We start from the raw sequence: 18,413 nt of genomic DNA, 5'->3' as shown, positions 1-18,413 counted from the left end.
CAGAGAAACCTGGAATGCTTTGGGGAGGGAGGGACCCTAAAGCTCATCCCAGTCCAGCCCTGGATGGGCAGGGACACCTCCCAGTGTCCCAGACTGCTACAGCCCCAATGTCCAGCCTGGCCTTGGGCACTGCCAGGGATCCAGGCATCTCCCAGCTGCTCTGGGACACAAAACATCGCTGTGGGCTGGGTGAATTTGGGTTAAAATGAGCTGCAGGCAGGCAGGCATTGATCCAAAGGTGGTGAAGTCATGGACCAGGATCATCCCTCCATCCTGGGATGCTGAGCCCCACATCCTGCTGGGCACGGGAATCCCCTCCAGCACTGGGATGCTGCTCATGGATCCTCCTGGGGCTGAACCAACAGCAGGGACAAACCCCTGGAACTGCCAGATAAACCCCTGGAATGCTGCCAGCCCTCAGCAGATGATCAGGGAGCCTTTTATCCCTTCCTCCTACAAATTCAGGTAGGAATCCTCAAATACCTCATTTTAAAGTGCGTTTCCTAGGGAATGGAACGTTTTCTCCCCAGGAGGATTGTTGCCTTGATTTTTTAAAGTTTTATAAGCTTTCTGATGTTTACATTCTTGTAAGGAACTTTCTCACACACTTTTTGTAAATAACTTATTGTTTTGCATTCCTCTGTGGAAGAGGAGAAATTTGATGGGCTGTTGGTCTGTCCAGTGTCATTGGAGAGGTGGCACTGTCACCCTCCAATCCACTGTCACTTTTGGAAACCTATAAATGTTAGAGTCAGGAAATAAAAAACCCTTTTTTGCCTTAGAAAATCCAATATCCAATATTTCTGTTTTGTGCCCTACAGTAACCGAGGATGATCTCTGTCCCAGAGGATGCGTGTGCTGAAGGAGGAGCAGGATCTGATCCCAGCCCAGCTGCTCAGTCCGGGAGAGAGATCCCAGCTCAGCTCGGAGCACAGAGGGTGAGACTGGAGAGCCACGGCAGAGCTCAGCCTGTGCTGCAGGCCGTGTTTGCTGGGATCCAGGAGTGTGGCTGCAGCAGCAGCTGCTGCATTCCAGGGATTCCAGGCATTCCAGAGATTCCAGATCCTGCAGGAGCTCTGCCAGAGCTCAGCAGCGCAGGGAGGAGCGGGCCCCAAGCTCTGCTCCTGCTCTGGGCTGCCAGGGCTAAGTTCAGGGCTCTGGGATTCTGCAGGGAGGGTTTTCCTGCCTTTACCTCCCCTTCACAGTTGGCTTTTCAGCTGCTGCCACAGGCGTGAGCGTGGAAACGTGGAACAGCAGCTTTGGGAAGGGCCAGAGCTTGGGAAAGGTGTTTGGGGTAGAGGGAAGAGAGGATGAGAGCCCCAGAGGTCCCTGTGCAGCTCCAAAGGTTCCCATGGAACCCCAAAGGTCCCTGCGGAACCCCAGAGGTCTCTGTCCAGCCCCAAAGGTGCCTGTGCACCCCAAAGTTTCCCATGGAGCCCCAAAGGTTCCTGTGCAGCCCCAAAGATCCCTGTATGGTCCCAAAGGTCCCTGTGTGACCCCAAAGGTTCCCATGGAGCCCCAAAGGTTCCCATGCAGCCCCAAAGGTCCCCATGGAGCTCCAAAGGTCCCAGTGGAACCCAAGAGTCCCTGTATGACCCCAAATGTCCCTGTACAGCTCCAGAGGTCCCCATGCAGACCCAAAAATCCCTGTGGAGCCCCACAGGTCCCTGTGCAGCCCCAGTCCCCCTCATTGGGGCCTCACAAGCTCTGCTCCGGCACTGGGATGTTCATTTCTGCACTGGGAGGATCAGAAGCACCCGGGAGGTTTCAGTAACCTGACAGCCCCATGGCCATGGGAAATTCACATTATCTGAGGGATGATCAATCCCACCTTGGATGAACTTTGCATTTCCTGCTGTTGGAACATCTCAGAGGGAAAGGTTCACTTCCAACCCCGGGGATGTGAGGGGATCTCTCTGCCCCTAGCTGGGATTCCTTTGGGGTCAGCACCAGAGTTTTGGGGATTTTCCCCCTAAATATTGGTAAAATTGGTGCCTCCACACACAGCTATTGGCACTACACTTATGGGGAGTTCACTGGAAGCTGTTCTCACCCAAACCTGCCTTGAAGGTCTCCCCTGCCCTCTGCAGCCCCACACACCTGGGGCTGAGTCCCTTTGTGTCCCACCATCTGTGACAGCTCCCCTTCACCTTGGCTGTCCCCTTCCCTGTGCCTTTTCAAACGTAAACTTGGATTTTAAACCATTCAAACACTGCCTTGATTAATTTTTATTTCCTTTATGTTAAGTGTCTCCTACACCTGTGGCATTTTTGGAATAATTACATTTCTGGTACTTTAACAAATAGTTGCAAATGAAAGGAGCACGAGCTGAAGTCAGAACAGATGGGCTGAATAAAATTATGGATTCAGGAAGAATACCAAGAGAAATAACCTCCCATTTTAGGGCAGGGGAGAAGAGGAAGGACGAGGGAAATTAATAGTTCATTATCCTCAGGAAAAATTCCATGAAGTCAGAAGTAGGTGGGGGCTGGGAGAGGAGGGAGGGGAGGGAAAGGCGGGGAGGGAGAGGTCTGAGGTGGCAGAGGGGCTCTGGAACCAGCCCAGCTGGAAAATGGAAATATCCCTGCTGGTCCTGGGAGGCACAGCTGCCACTGGAGGTGTGTTCCACTGCCCGAGGCTGCAGTGCAGGCAGTGTGTGCTCTATCACCAGCTGGCGAGGGCGTTCTTCATTTTTCCATGATCCATCCCTCATTACTCTGGGGGGATATTCTCTGTTAACAGGACAGCTGTGAAACCTGGTGGGGCAGTTCTTGCTGTCCATGGGGCAGTGTTTTCTTTATCTCTCCCCCAGCCAACCCTCCCTGCAGGAGATCTCTGCTGTCCATGGCCACTGAGTGTCCCTGCAGGGCTGAGCCAATCCCAGCATCCCATGGGGAGATGCTCCGCCCAGGGGAGGAGCCAAGCATTCCTGCCTGGGCACAATCTGAGCCTGGCACAGCACAGCAGCCTCTGCCCCCTGCACTGCCAGAGGAGCAGCTTTCTGCTGCCCTGCATGGCCAGAGGGAGCCCAGGACCATCTGCAGCAGCCCTGGAGCTGCAGAGGAAAACTCCCCCCTTGTGCAGGATCCCTGCTGCAGCAGAGCCACAGCTGGCACTGCAGGAGGGCTGAGCCCCCACGGGATGGGGCTGGGACACCCCCTGACACACAGGGGGCAGGGACTGCTCTCACTCTGGCAGGGTCTTTTACACATATATATAAAATATATTTTATATATATAAAAATAGTATTATAGTATGAAAATACTATTGCATTTGTATTTTAATTTCCCTAATATACATAGGAAAATTATATATGTATATAAAATATTATATATATATATATAATAGATATATGTATAAAAACCATATATATATGGTTATATATATATAACCATGTGGTTTTTATACATATATATATAATATATTTTATATATATATATATAATAGTATTATAGTATTAAAATATTATTGCATTAGTATTTTAATTTCCCTAGTAAAGAACCGTTATTCCTGCACCCATATCTTTGCCTGTGAGCCCCTTAATTTCAAAATTACAATAATTCAGAGGGAGGGGGTTTGCATTTTCCATTTCAGGGGAGGCTCCTGCCTTCCTTAGCAGACACCTGGCTTTCCAAACCCAGACATCCAAGTTGCTCAGCAAAGCCCCAGAGCATCCACTGAGTGCAGTTCCAGAGTGAAACCTCCCCATTCTGGGCTCTCACTCAGACAATTCCCAGGGGCTTTGGGCAGGGGCTGTTACCCCAGGTGCCTGCAGAACATCCCCTGGGGTCTCTCAGAGCTGGGAGGATCTCTGGGGCCGTTTCCTGATCTCAAAGATCAGGGATTTTTTGTGTTTCCCCACAGCAGAAGCTCAGAGGGGAATGATGGGCTTAGCTCCCCTTCCCTCCATCCCTCTGGCCTCGTGCTGCCAGTTTGAGACAGCCTGGGCAGGCAGAAGGAGCCACTCCTGCACCTCTGGGGCTGCAGGAGCTGCCAGAAAATCCTCGCCCTTGCAGCTCTCCCTGGCACTTATCACTTGGAATTGTGGCCATTAAGTCAGTGGGATTGATGCAGAGCTCCAGCCAGAGCAGGGACTGGAGCTCTGCATTAATTTTAAGTTCATTAGGGAACTCCTCAAATCTGGAGCAGGTGAGGCTGGGAGAGGAAGGGAAACCTGGGATATGCCATGGAACATCTTTGTTAAATGCTGTTGTTGAAGCATTATTTCCAGGCTGTGTTAGCACAATGCCAAGGGCAGAGATGCATTTTCTTCTCAAAGAAAGCTCCAAAGCAGGTCCAGAATTGGACTGGAGTGTGCTTAAATCTTTCCTTGATGTTCTCAGAGTCAGAATTCTGCTGTTGGCTGGAGGTGAACGTGGTGTGCAGGTTGGTTGTGGCTCTGTCTGATGTGCCCAGCTCCAGCTCAACTCTTCCTGCAGCCTGGCTGGAGTATATTCCAGGTGTTTGTTCCAGAATATTCCAGGTGTTTGTTTCAGAATATTCTAGGGGTCTGTTGTAAAAAATCCCAGGTGTCTATTGCAGAATATTCCAGGTGTCTGCTGTAGAATGTTCCATGTATCTGTTGTAGAATATTCCAGGTGTCTACTGCAGAAAATTCCAGGTGTCTGTTGTAGAATATTCCAGGTGTTTTTTCCTGATGCTCTTTCCCTGTTTCTCATCCCTTCCTGATGCTCCTTGCCTGTTTTTATTTGCTTCCTGATGCTCTTTCCCTGTTTTTTAGTCCCACCCTGATGCTCTTTCTCTTTTTAGTCCCTTCCTGATGCTCCTTCCCTGTTTGTAGTCCCACCCTGATGCTCTTTCTCTGTTTTTAGTCCCTTCCTGATGCTCTTTCCCTGTTTTTAGTCCCTTCCTGATGCTCTTTCCCTGTTTTTAATGCTGATGGCTTCCTCTGGCTGCTCTTTCCCTGCATCCCAGAGGAGCAGATGGCTCAGCATTCCAGGAACATCTGGCAGATCCTGGGATTCCATCAGCCCTGCAGGGGAGGCACAGCTGGGGTCGTGTCCCAAAAAGTGGCAAATTTACATCCTGGGGAAGGGGCTGTGCTTGGAGCAGGTTCTTCACTCTCTGGGGGAAATGTGGGATTTAATTTCCCTTCTTGCACCCAACTCTGGCCATGAATTCATGTTTTGGAAGGAGGATTGGGTGCATGGACAGGGAAAAAGTGCCCTCATTTGTCCCTCCCTGGATATTCCTCAGGAGCAGCTCATGGGCAGCCACAGACTCTCAATGTGGTTTCATGAGGCAAAAAATTCAGATTTTCCGTTTTACTGGGAAGAGTCGCACAATATTTGCTCCAACACATTTTCATGTTTTAACAAATTCTTATAACAAGTTTATCCTAAAAATATCAGAAATACAGGAAATAGATATTGCATGAAGAGATTATGTAAGAGACTTGGTAGAATAATTTAGGAGTTAATCAGGCCTTTTTTATAGAGTGAAAAATTGCAAGATTGTAGCAGAGAAAAAGCAACTTTTTTCTTGAAAATAAGGAAAAATACAGAGGTGGTGAGTTCCTTGCAGATATTTTGCAGTTGGGCACTGCAAGGGTGGATCCCTGTGGTGATGTTCGCAGGGGTCCCAGGATGAGGGAAGAGATGAGAATCTTAGCTCCATGTTTCAGAAGGCTGATTTATTGTTTTATGATATATATTATATTAAAAGAAAATTATAAATTAAAACTATACTAAAAGAATAGAAGAAAGGATTTCAAGGAAAGGAAAGGAAAGGAAAGGAAAGGAAAGGAAAGGAAAGGAAAGGAAAGGAAAGGAAAGGAAAGGAAAGGAAAGGAAAGGAAAGGAAAGGAAAGGAAAGGAAAGGAAAGGAAAGGAAAGGAAAGGAAAGGAAAGGAAAGGAAAGGAAAGGAAAGGAAAGGAAAGGAAAGGAAAGGAAAGGAAAGGAAAGGAAAGGAAAGGAAAGGAAAGGAAAGGAAAGGAAAGGAAAGGAAAGGAAAGGAAAGGAAAGGAAAGGAAAGGAAAGGAAAGGAAAGGAAATCTTGTGACTGCTCACAGCCTCGACACAGGTGGCTGTCATTGGTCATTGAGTAAGAACAATTGCACACGCTGGGTAAACAATTCTCCAAATCACATTCCAAAGCAGCAAAACAGGGAGATGATGAAGCTTCCCAGCTTCTCAGGAGAAAAGATCCTGGCAAAAGGATTTTTCATAAAATATGTCTGCGACAGATCCCCATCCCTGGAGGTGTTCAAGGAATTCCTGGACTCAGGATACAGCTTGGATCAGTCTGGGAGGGCTTTTCCAACCTGAGGGATTCCAGCTGTGTTCAGTTATCCAGGAGAACACTTCCCACCCCAACTTTGTACCTGGAGCAGGAGAAGAAGTTTCCCACCTTGCTCCAGGAGGCTGGAGCTCACCCCAGCAGGTGATGGGAACAACTGGGAATTCCAGCAAATCCCAGCCCCAGCAGGGTGATGGATCTCAGAAGCTCTGCTGCTCACAGTGACCCCTAGATGTGTTAGAAAGTCTCTTTTCCAAGCCCAGAGGATGAAGAATGAGTCAGAGCTCTTCAGTTCTCAGGCTCAAGACCGAGAACTGAAGAGTTTGTTTATTGTTTCTTATCTATAAAATTCTTCTTGTTTATTGTTCCTTATCTATAAAATTCTTTCTCCTGACCTGCCAAGGTCTGTTCAGCAGGACAGAGAGAGGCACTCTGCCTGCCCCCAGGGTGGTGTTATCTTTTTATACTAAAAACTATGTGTACAATATTTACAATTACTTTCCAACGCCTATCACCTATGTTAGACAGTTAGCTTCTACTCTAAACCAATCCAAAAGTGCCACCATCCCAGCAGAAGATGGAGGCCAGGAAGAAGAAAGAAGGACAGGACACGCCCAGATTCCTCCATCTTGGGACCCTGAGCCCCCATTCTAAAAACCCCAAAAATCTATTTTTCACCCTATGACCAACTATTATTCTACTTAAACTCTTTTGACTTTTAATTCTTCACATAAATGTTGGTAATTGTTTTTTCCAAGGGCTAAACCAAAGGCACAGGGGTCTGGGGCTCTGTGCCAGGGTCTCTGAGCCCCCTGCCAGGGGCTGGAGCCCTCCAGGGCAGCCAGGGGGATTTCCTGGGTTTCAACAATGGGAACAACTGGGAATTCCAGCAAATCCCAGCAAATCCAAGCCCCTCCAGGGTGATGGGGACAATTGGGAATTCCAGCAAATCTTAGCCCCCCACAGGAAATATTCTGGGAGATATTAACAGAAGAGTGCTGGCAGGATTTGCATCTCATTAGGAGGCTCTGGTGTAGTTAATCTTAGCACGCTGCATCTAATTTGGGCAAGCAGACTGTAAAAAAGAATAAAAGCCACGAGGTTAGAGCCGAATGAAAAAGGCAGCAGGAGGAAGGGGAGGCTGAGGAGGCACTGCAGACCAGGAAAGGTCAGGATCATTTCTCCTGGTGGGTTCCTGGTTCCCTGGCAGTGCCCAAGGCCAGGCTGGACATTGGGGTACCCTGGGACAGTGGGAGGTGTCCCTGCCATGGCAGGGGTGGCACCGGGTGGGGTTTGAGGTCCCTTTCCAACCAAAAACCATCCCATAATTCAGTGATATTGGAGATTAGGAGGAATTTCTGCATGGGAGGTGCTTTCCAGCACTTTCCCAGCATTTGAAATGTTCAAAAAGCTGTGCATGTGGCACTTGAGGACACAGGGCAGTGGTGGCCATGCTGGGGGTGGCTGATAGCTGGACCTGCTGACCTCAGAGGTCTTTTCCAACCTTAAAAACCTCAAGGAACCACCAATTAGGGCAACACCCATTTTTTCAGGCCCGCATTTCATGGAATTCACCCCAACGCCCTGCAGCAGCTCCCAGCCAGCTGCTCCTGATGTGCATTTCAGGCTGCAGAGGGTCAGTGCTCCCTGATAGGGGCACTCAGATATCCTCCAGCTGCCCCCCTCATCACTCCCAGGGAGGTTCCCCCTTCTCACGAGTACTTTGATGCAGCCAAGTGATCCCCCAGCCAGAGCCTGGAGTTCATTAACGTTATCAGAGATTTGTGTGGGGATGGCAGAGATAATTCCAAGGGTGTGCAGAAAAATCCACCTTTGAAAGAATAATTAGCTCCAGCTCCTGCTTGGCTCAGAGTTTATCAGTGAGGTGAGGCTGAATTGGTTTAATTTTATTTTTTAAGGGATTTGGAGCTTCGTTCTCAAAGCCTTGATGACCTCTAACAATAAGCCTGGCTCTGCTCTTCCTGGGAGCTCTGCTGGAGGAGCAGAGGGATGAGCTGCCCAAAGCTGAGCTTTAGGGACTGGGTTGAGCACTGGGGGTCCCATTCTGCCCTGGGTGGCACTTGGGGATATTTCCAGGGCTGTGGTTTGAGGTTCCCCTCAGACTGCAAACCCTGGGGCAGATCCAGCTGTGTCTGACTGGTGGAATCGTTCAGGTGAGGCTCAAGTTTTCCATGATCAGATCCAGCCTTGGGTCAAATGTGTAAAAATATGTTAAAATCTGCTTTTGGGAACACTCTGAGGCACCTTCACCGCCCCTGGAGGTGCCCAGAGAATGACTGGGGGTGGCACTCAGTGCTCTGGGCTGGTGCCAAGGTGGGGATCAGTCACAGGCTGGGCGTGTTGACCTTGGAGATCTTTTCCAAACTCAGTGATTCTGTGTAATCCCATTTAAAATTCAGCCCTCTGTCAGCAAATCCATGTTTTTAAAGGGTCTTCATTGAAAACTGACGTATGTGTGGGCAGGAAAACCCAACTTTTCCTAAAACCCCAGGCACAGGGCAGCTCTACGTGGAAAATTTCAGCCCAGGCTGAGATTTGACATGGGGACTTGGCAGAGCAGATTACTGCTCTGATAAAAGCAAAGACAAGTTGCAAACCCCTCGTCTTTAAACCCCTGTTTCCCAGCCTTGTTCCAGCCTCTTCTGCCTGCATTAGGAGCAGTCAGGGCCTGGGAGAAGGTGTCAATTATTTCTGGAATTGCCATCAACACTGAGAGTTCTCCTTTTGTTTCCTCCCACAGCTTTGGATGCTCTCTGTTGCCTGACACACATTAAATAATGCAGGAATAACACACTGTTACCCTCAATTCCTTTAATATATCCCGAATTTCCTTCTTTTCTGACACCTGAGCTTAAACAGGTGTGACTGTCCATTAGCCTTTGCCTTGCATGGGGCTCTCCAGGAGAAAGTGCAGAGCCAGAGCTCAGGGAACGTGGGGTGGGGAAGTGCTCCAGCAGCCAGAGGCTTCTCCAGGATTTGCATTTCTGATTTTCAGAAAGATGGATTGACTCTGGCGCTGTTCTTTGAGCCCTTTCATGACACAGATGAGATGTCCAGGCCTTCAGCACCCTGGAGGATAAAGAAAAGCTCTCCTAGGATGTAAATCTGGCTTTTGTTCAAAGGTTTTAGGGGTTTTCAGGGATCACCCAGTCAGCTGGGGCTCAGAGGAAACAGCCCCATGTTATCCCACAATTAAAACCTTCACATTTCTCCACGTGAGCTGGGGGATGAAAGAGAAGGGGTTTGCTTTGATCCCTCTTTGGGTGGCCGGTTTGGAGCTGCCTCCAGGTGCAGTTCCTCCTGCTTGTGCTCCCAGCAATTCAGTCCCAGAGGTTTCGCAGATCCATTAATTGCTGTCCCCGTGCCACCCCTGTCCCTGGGGGCTGTCCCTGCCGGGCTCTGGAAGGAACGGGGGCTCAGCAATGACTTCAGGGACTCCCAGGAGCTGCAGGAACCAGCCCTGCTCAGCCACAGCTCCTCTGTCAGCTGCACCTGGGGAGCTGCCAGAGCTGCAGCTTCCCCTCCCCGGGCTGCTCATCCTTCCTAAAACACAAAAGGAGATGGATGGACCTGGGCTCCAGCCGGATCCAGGATGGTCCCAGGGGGACAGGACAGGGCAGGGCACAGTGAGCAATGCTGTGGGGCTGGGGCTGCCCCTTCCCACAGTGAAGCCTCAGGTTTTACATTTATATTTTCACATCCTGTGCTTCTTTAGTGTGTGGGTCTGGGCTCCATATCAGGGGATGGTGAGCTCTGTGCACAGAGCAGGGAGACTGTGGCATTCACATTCTCTGAAAAAATCCCTTTGCTCAGAGTTGTTTTCCTGGGAAGCTGCAAAACCTCAGAGAAAAGGAAAACAATTCTTATCTCATTTGCTTCTCCTGTGTTGTGCTCATGTGGAATGTGTTTGGGGATTGTTCACCCACAGGTGATTGTTCCATTGGATTCTGCTGGGAGTTGTTTTCACTCTTTGGCCAATCAGGGCCAAGCTGTGTTGGGGCTCTGGTAAGAGTCACGAGTTTTCATTATTATCTGTTAGTTTAATATTCTTTAATATAATATAGATCATAAAGTAATAAATTTTCCTGAGAACATGGAGTCAGATTCATCATTCCTCCCTGCCACGGGGATCCCTGCAAATACAATAAGAGACAAAACAATTCCTGCTCCAGCTGGGCACCAAGGACAAATGACCCAAATCTCAGCCCAGGAGCACAAACCCCGTGGGCTGGAGAGAGAAAAACAAGCAGGGTGGGACTGCCTGGGCTAAAGCTGGAATGGGACAATGAACTGCAAGGTGCAAATGGAGCAGAACTGATCCCAGGGACAGAGCCCGTGCCCGGCCGTGCATTTTGGGGCCATTTTGGTTGATCTTGGGTGCAGCCCTGGCTGGGCTCTGGTGCTGCCCCAGGTGGATCCATGGAGGAGATGCTTTGAATGAATCCCTGCTTTATTCTGGAACTCCATCCAGCCTCTGCTCCAGGGCAGCCTGCTCAAGGAATCAGCAAGGTTTGGAAGAGCAGCAGGGAAAGGCCCCTCAGCACTCCCAAAATACTTTTCAGATATGTTGTAATGGAAAAGCAGTAATTAATCTTTTAGAGGCTCCTAAAAGATGATTTTTGTCTCTGTGCATCACTTCAGTTCTGGTTTTTGAGCTCCCAGGCCGAGGTTCCTCCCGTTATCCAAGGACAGCAGGACAGAGTCTCTGCTCTCACCTCTCCTGGGAGCAGCAGCATCGGGATAAATCCAGGAAGTTCAGCTCTATTTAGGTCACTGGCTCTTGAAGAAGGCTTTCAAATGAGTTTTACCAGCCTGAAGGTTTTTCCTTCCCCTCCCTGAAGGAGTGGGAGGCCCTGAACAGATTCCTTGATGCTCTGGGGGATGCAAATGGGAACAGAAAGGGCCCCTGGGAGCTCCTCTCCTGGCAGAGCTACCTGGCTTCACAGCAGGAATTTGGATGCCTTGGAAATAATTCTCTTCTAAAGAAAGAAAAATTAAGCCCAGGAAACAAAGGAGAAGAGGTAATGATCAAAGCTGTTTGGATTTGATAGCTCGAGAATAAAATAAAAATAATCTCCTTGGCAGAGAGAGGATTTTGTTGCACATTTAATTTCTCCTGATTTGTGCTGGGCTTTACCTGTGCCAGGGTAGGAATGCCTGGAAACCTCTGGGCAATTCTATGTCTCTGAAGGTTCTGGAAAGAAAATATTTCTTTTTGTGCTTTGCTTTTGTTCAGGCAGTGCTTTGAGCTCGCTGCTGAACAGCTCTGCAGGAGCAGGGGGGGTTATCCATAAAAACCAGCACCTAAACTTTGGGGAGGTGCAAGGGGAATTTCTAACATTACCTTCTAAAAACTCTTCCGTGTTGTGTCTTCTTTCAGAGCATTTCTCTGTTCCAGACAGGCTGTTTGATTTCATTACACTCTACATTTCATTATTAAATATACATTGGGTGTGCAAATGGAAGCCACATGGAAATTGGAACAGTTCCTGGTGGTTTGATGTCCTCCAGTTTCCCCCCCAAATTCTTTGCAGGAATATTCTAAAGCAAAACTCTCCTTTCTGATTTCCACTCCTCTGTTCATGCCTTGCTTTTTTGCAGGATTTCCCTTGGAAGTGAAATTCAAACCCCAGCTGGCTTGGCTAAAAATAAACTCCTTCAAACCTTTGGATTTCATTTAAATAAATTTTATCCTCGCTTGTCTCTGGGCACAGGGATTTTTCCCTGAAACAGCAAATATTTGGGGGAAGGGCAAACTCTGTAGGGGCTGCTCCTGCACCTCCCATCGTTCCCATGGACTGGGACAAAGGAGTGGGATTTATGAAAAATATAAAACTAAAATCCTAAGGCATCACTGGATGAACCAAAGGTGTTCCAGGCTGCCAGGAGGAGTTTGGCTAGAGGGAAGCTGCTAAACTAGAGTGGAAAAATTAAGGAAAAAATGCTTAAAAATATGGGATAGAGGAAGATGTTCCTGTCCATGGCAGGGGGTGGTGTGGGGGTGCTTGACGGTTCCCAGGATGAGGTGAGAGATGAGAATCTTGACTCTATGCTTCAGAAAGCTGATATATTATATCTATATCTATCTATCTATCTATCTATCTATCTATCTATCTATCTATCTATCTATCTATCTATCTATCTATAATATATATATCATCAGAAAGATATTATGTTATGTTATGTTATGTTATGTTATGTTATATTATATTATATTATATTATATTATATTATATTATATTATATTATATTATATTATATTATATTATATTATATTATATTATATTATATTATATTATATTATATTATGATATACTAAAACTATACTAAAAGAATATAAGAAAGGATTTCATCAGAAAGCTAGAAAGGAATGAATAATAAAATCCTGTGAATGACCACAGTCCTGACACAGCTGGTTGTGATTGGTCATTAATTAAAAACAATTCACATGGAACCAATCAAAGATGCACCTGTTGGTAAGCAACCTCCAGACCACATTCCAAGCAATCAGATAATTATTGCTTTCATTTCTTTTCGGAGGCTTCTCAGCTCCTCAGGACAAAAATCCTGGCAAAAAGGATTTTCATAAAATTTGTCAGTGACAGGGTGGAACTGGATGAGCTTTAAATCCCAACCTACTCTGGAATTCCATGAGAACCTGAATGACTCCTGCACAGCTTTGCTGTCTGGAAGGGAATTTGTGGATAGGGCCACTGGGGCCTCAATCCAAGTGGGAACGTCCTTGGATTCTGTAAGCTCAGGGAAAGTTCTCCCTGCTTGTGCTTAGATGGGAATTCCTTACATTCCTGCTCTCTGGAAGGACATTTGCAGGTGTATCCATGGGTTTGGGTGATGCCTTGGTCCTGGCTGCTCCTGGGCTGGAGGAAAAGAGCTGGGCTTCATTTGGATAAAATGGAAATAAAACTGGGGCCGGGTCAGATGGACATGGATCAGACCAGGAAAGGAAGGAACCAGTGTGGAAAATATGGATATTTTAACACAGCCTGGCAGAGAAGAGCCTCTGGAGCAGCCAAAAATCTGGGTTTTTGAGGGATGAAGGTGTAAAAAATCTGGTGTTTTGAGGGAAGCTGCAGGATCTCAGCAGAGTGTGAAGAGCAAAGGACAGTCAGGTGTGATTGGTCATACAGGTGAGGTGTGTGGGGTGAACATGGAAATATCCCCAAAATGCTGCTCCTTGGGATGGACATGGATGAAAATCTTGGTGTTGGCAGCCCAGGAATCTCTGCTCTGCCTGGAGATTGCATCAGGGAATCCTGGTCAAAGCTGCTCCTCTCTGGGCTCAGCCCCTCTGAGAGCTCTCCCTGCCTTTGGTGGCCCCCAGAAGAGGCAAAAATCTCCTCCAAAAGTTAAATGAGGAATGGGGAAACTGTAAATGCTCTGGCTCCCCATTGCACCAAGCCATGCAGGTGAAATGCACTGAAAATTCAGATGAGATATGTTAAAAAAAAAAGATAATTGAAGTGTTTTGTGAGCACAGCATCAATAAAGAGTTACAAATTCTTTGATATTTACCCACATGGCTCTATTAAATGATTATCATTGCAGGCACACATCCTCCTCGTCAGATGAAGGAATCCACACCATTCAAAAGTTAACTCTCATTTCCAAAGTAATATTGTCATTAAATTTCTGTAAATTAAAGTGGGACTCCCTCTGGGTTTTAAAGAGATTGTGTGAGGGAGCAGAGCCACCACACCGAGCACAGGCTGCATCTGTGTGAGGCTCTGAGAGCTGCCACAACCCTGCCTGGTTTCCAGGTTTTTGGAATGTTTTATACTTTGTTGATTCCTGCTGCTGTGACCGTGTTCACAGGGGTCTGAGAATGAGGGAAGAGACGAGGATCTGACTCCATGGTTCAGAAGGCTGATTTATCATTTAATGATATATATTACATTTAAACTATACTAAAGGAATAGAAGAAAGGATTTCATCAGAAGGCTTGCAAGGAAAGCAAGGAATGGAATGATAACAAAATCTTGTGACTCTCAGACAGTCCATGCCAGCTGACTGTGACTGGCCATTAATTAGAAACAACCACATGAGACCAATCCCAGATGCACCTGTTGCATTCCACAGCAGCAGATAACCATTGTTTGCATTTTGTTCCTGAGGCCTCTCAGCTTCTCAGGAGGAGAAATCCTAAGGAAAGGATTTTTCAGAAAATGTATCTGTGACATGCTGCCACAACCCTGCCTGGTTTCCAGGCCTTGGGAATGTTTTATACTTTGTGTGTGTGGTGAGAAATCATCCCAAGACAAGGCTGAGAATGGGCAGAATTTCTGTGGAAGATTTAGAGAAGGAAACTTTATTAATAATTAAAGAGAGAGGGTGCAAGGCCAGGTTTGACCCAACTGGGGCCCTGCAGGCCCTGGAGAGGCCCCACAGGAAAAACAGAGACAATTCACAGGGGATGGAGGGACAGGAGCCAGGGAATGGCTCCCAGTGCCAGAGGGCAGGGATGGGTGTGAGATTGGGAACTGGGAATTCCTGGCTGGGCTGGGATTGCCAGAGCAGCTGTGGCTGCCCCTGGATCCCTGGCAGTGCCCAAGGCCAGGCTGGGCACTGGGGCACCCTGGGACAGTGGGAGGTGTCCCTGCCATGGCAGGGGTGGCTCTGGGTGGGCTTTAGGGTTCCTTTCACCCCAACCATTCTGGGATTCTGTTCTGGGACCAGAATTCCAGGCAGGTGATGCCTTGTGTGGCACCAGGGTCCAAGGCAGGAGCCAGCACTGCCCAGTCCCATCCCCTCTGCTGGAGCTGCCAGGGGTGGCTCTGAGCAGATTCCTGGTGTCTGTCTGTCTGTCTGTCTGTGGGGAACAGGGAGGGCCTAGAATGGAGGTTTCCAGCTGTTGAATTCTCAGGGGAGGAAGGTGCTGATGTGACTTGCTGACACCCTCTGCATGTTCACAGGGGCACAAAAGTCACCTGAATTCATCCACAACCCCTGGGGAACACCTGAGCCTGGTGCCAACCCTTCCCAGAGCTGATTCTCCCTTGCTGTGGGAGAGCAGCCATGGCAGGGCCAGCACCAGGAGCAGAACAGGGAGAACTGGGGTGTTTTTATCTGTGCTGAGCTGGAAACGCTCTGCCTGATTTCAGCTGGAACCAGCACACAGGGCGGGAGAAAAAGGCAAATCCCCTTGCGGGCAGCTCCTGTCCCTGCACCACTGATGTGAGACACTAGGTCCTGCAGGCCAAGGCAGCTGGGCTCTGTGAAATATTCCACTCCATGATCCACCGCCAAACTTGGCAGGGAATGAAGCAAACATTGGCTTTCATCAGCCTCAATATTTCAGAGGGTTACAGCCCCCAGGATCACGACTGGGAGTGCAGCTGGCCAGGGCTGGAGAGGCAGAGCCATCAAAGGCTGCAGATGAAATGGTTTAATGAGCAGCTCCAGCCTGCTGTTGCCCTCAGACCCTGCTCTGTGGATGGGAGCAGCTGTGCCAGGCCCAAACTTCCACCTCTGCAGGGAGAAATGTGTGTGCTGTAGCTCCAGCAGGAGCTGGGACACAGGGCTGGGACAGCTGGGGACATTTCTGTGCTCTGCCCTTGCTGGGGGAATGGTCCCTCCCTTCTGTTATAGACACATATTATAATGTTGGATATTATGTTAGTATATTATGATTATAATATATTATATTTTTATTTATTATATACATTTTATTTCTATTTATACAATATATTATTATAATGTATTATATTATTATAAGATTATATAATTATAATATATATTATATTATATTATATTATATTATATTATATTATATTATATTATATTATATTATATTATATTATATTATCCAATATAATTATTGAAATATTCCCATGGATTCTATATGTGTGCTGTGAAAAATCCCAATCACTTGTTTTAAAAATTTTAAAAGTTTAATAGTAATAGAATGGTTATAAAAATGGCAATATAATTAGAGCAATAAAATTTGGACAATTTGGATTAGGACAATGTGAGACAATAGAAACAAAAAGTTATGGATGGTCTGGGTACCTCTTTTTTATCCCAGCCACCCCTGCCATGGCAGGGACACCTCCCACTGTCCCAGGGTGCCCAGCCTGGCCTTGGGCACTGCCAGGGACCCAGGGGCAGCCGCAGCTGCTCTGGCAATTGCAGCCCAGCCCCTCTCACCCTCTGAGTGCAGAACTCCGATCTGGGTGGATAAGGGCTGCAGGGACAGCCCAGGTGGACACAGGGGCACCTGTGGGGGTCAGGGCTGCAGCAGGACTGGGCTGTGCCCCCTTGTCCCCTCAGCCCTCTGTGGGCTGGAACCGGGCTGGGGGAGCCTGGGGCTGCCAGGCAGAGGCAGGAGGGATGGATAATGAATGATGAATAATGGATGCTGGATAATGAATAATGGATAATGATGAATGGAGCAGCTCCCCGGGAGCTGCTGAGCAGCCACAGAGCCCCCAGATCACAGCACACCCCGGGGCCTCCCCTCCCTCCCTGCTGAGTGCAGAGGGGGAATTGGGGAATGCACAGCTCTGGAATTGCTCTGCTCAGGGGCCCGGGCCAGCAGGATCCAACCATGGAATTCTGCCCCTGTTGTGAAAAATGCGTATTTTATCATTGGCTTTTGGCAAATATTCAAATGAATATTATATGTGTTGTGTTAAAAAGTTAAGCTGTGTTAATTTTAAGTATGTTAATTTTTCTTAATTTTTTCTTACTTTTCCTAAGTGTGTTAAATATAGTTTTAGGTTATAACATAACATAAAATAGAAATATAGAATAATAGAATAATAGAATAGAACATAAAACAATAGAATAGAAATAGAATACAATATGGAGTAGAATAGAATAGACTATAGAATAGAATATAGAATGATAGAATAGAAATATAGAATAATAAAAACTATGTTATCTAAGATACTTTTTTAAAAAAGAGAGGAGTGAGGTACTCCCAGTGAATATTATATGTGTTGTGTTAGAAACTTATGCTGTATTTATTCTCTTAAGTAGTGTGTTAAATATAGTTTTAGGTTATAACATAATGTTAAAATAGAAACTATGCCGTGTAAGATATTTTTCTAAAGAACGGACTTGCAGTGAGACAGCAGTCACAGGACACCTGAATGTCTCAGAGAAAGAGAATTTATTGCTCCATCATCAGTACCAACGAACTTCTTCCTGCCTGCTCAGCCCTGGAGACGCCGTCAGGATCCAGAGGAAGAAGCTGACACTGCCCAGCCAGAATCCTGTGTTTGAATGGAATTTATGCATCATGGATGGGCTGTATGAATATGCAACAGGCTGTTGCTTTTAAGGGTTAATCCTCTGTTAACGTGGGGCCTTTTTCAGGCTTGTTTTGGCCAGAAAAAGGTACCCAGACTGTCCATAACTCTTTGTTCTTATTGTCTCATATTGTCCTAATCCAAATTGTCCGAATTATTATCACTCTAATTATATTGCTATTTTTATAACCATTTTATTCCTATTAAACTTTTAAAATTTTAAAAACAAGCGACTGGCGTTTTTCCCCGAGAGCTGTGGGCAGCAGTTCTGAGCAGGCTGAGGAGAATCCCCGAGGTCAGGAGCTGCCGCAGCCTCACCGACACTTCATTAGCGGGAGGCTGATCAATGCACTCTGATCAATCCAGTTAGCAGCAGCCACTGGAGAAACCCCTCGGGAAGTGCTTGCACACCCAGGCAGGAGGGATGGTCAGGCACAGCTGTAAGAGCCTAAATGAGAGATGTGGGACTCCAGGGGCTCTTCAAAATGCAGTTTGTTGTATCCAAGATGTTGCAGTCCAGGGATAATGGACTGCTGTAACGTCTTGGATACAAATTTATTTTATTTTATTTATACAATTACATATAAATATATAGTATGTATTTTTATATTTATAATTATCTACTATACTTATAATAGATAATTATAATTTTCAAATATTAGAATTAGAATTAGAGTAATAATAATTTGGACAATTGAGATTAGGACAATATGAGACAATAAAACAAAGAGTTATGGACACTCCAGGTACCTCTTTCTGGGCAAAATAAGCCCAAAATGGCCCCACGTTAACAGAGGATTAACCCTTAAAAGCAGCAGCCTGTTGCATATTCATACAGCTCATCCATGATGCATAAATTCCAT

At 46.9% G+C, this 18,413-nt stretch overlaps 1 long non-coding RNA gene across 1 annotated transcript; it reads left to right on the top strand.

The window, feature by feature from the left end:
- Positions 1–231: 231 nt before the first annotated feature.
- On the top strand, positions 232–11,966 carry LOC134419730 (uncharacterized). Its single transcript, XR_010028126.1, has 3 exons — positions 232–465; positions 822–938; positions 11,882–11,966. It is a non-coding gene; the product is annotated as an uncharacterized LOC134419730 (long non-coding RNA).
- The last annotated feature ends 6,447 nt before the right edge of the window (positions 11,967–18,413 follow it).

This window comes from Melospiza melodia, chromosome 6 (assembly GCF_035770615.1).
Source record: "Melospiza melodia melodia isolate bMelMel2 chromosome 6, bMelMel2.pri, whole genome shotgun sequence".
In the NCBI taxonomy this organism is placed as follows: Eukaryota; Metazoa; Chordata; class Aves; order Passeriformes; family Passerellidae; genus Melospiza; species Melospiza melodia.
Note: the sequence above shows the minus strand (reverse complement) of the source record. Positions and strands in the feature narration are given on the sequence as shown.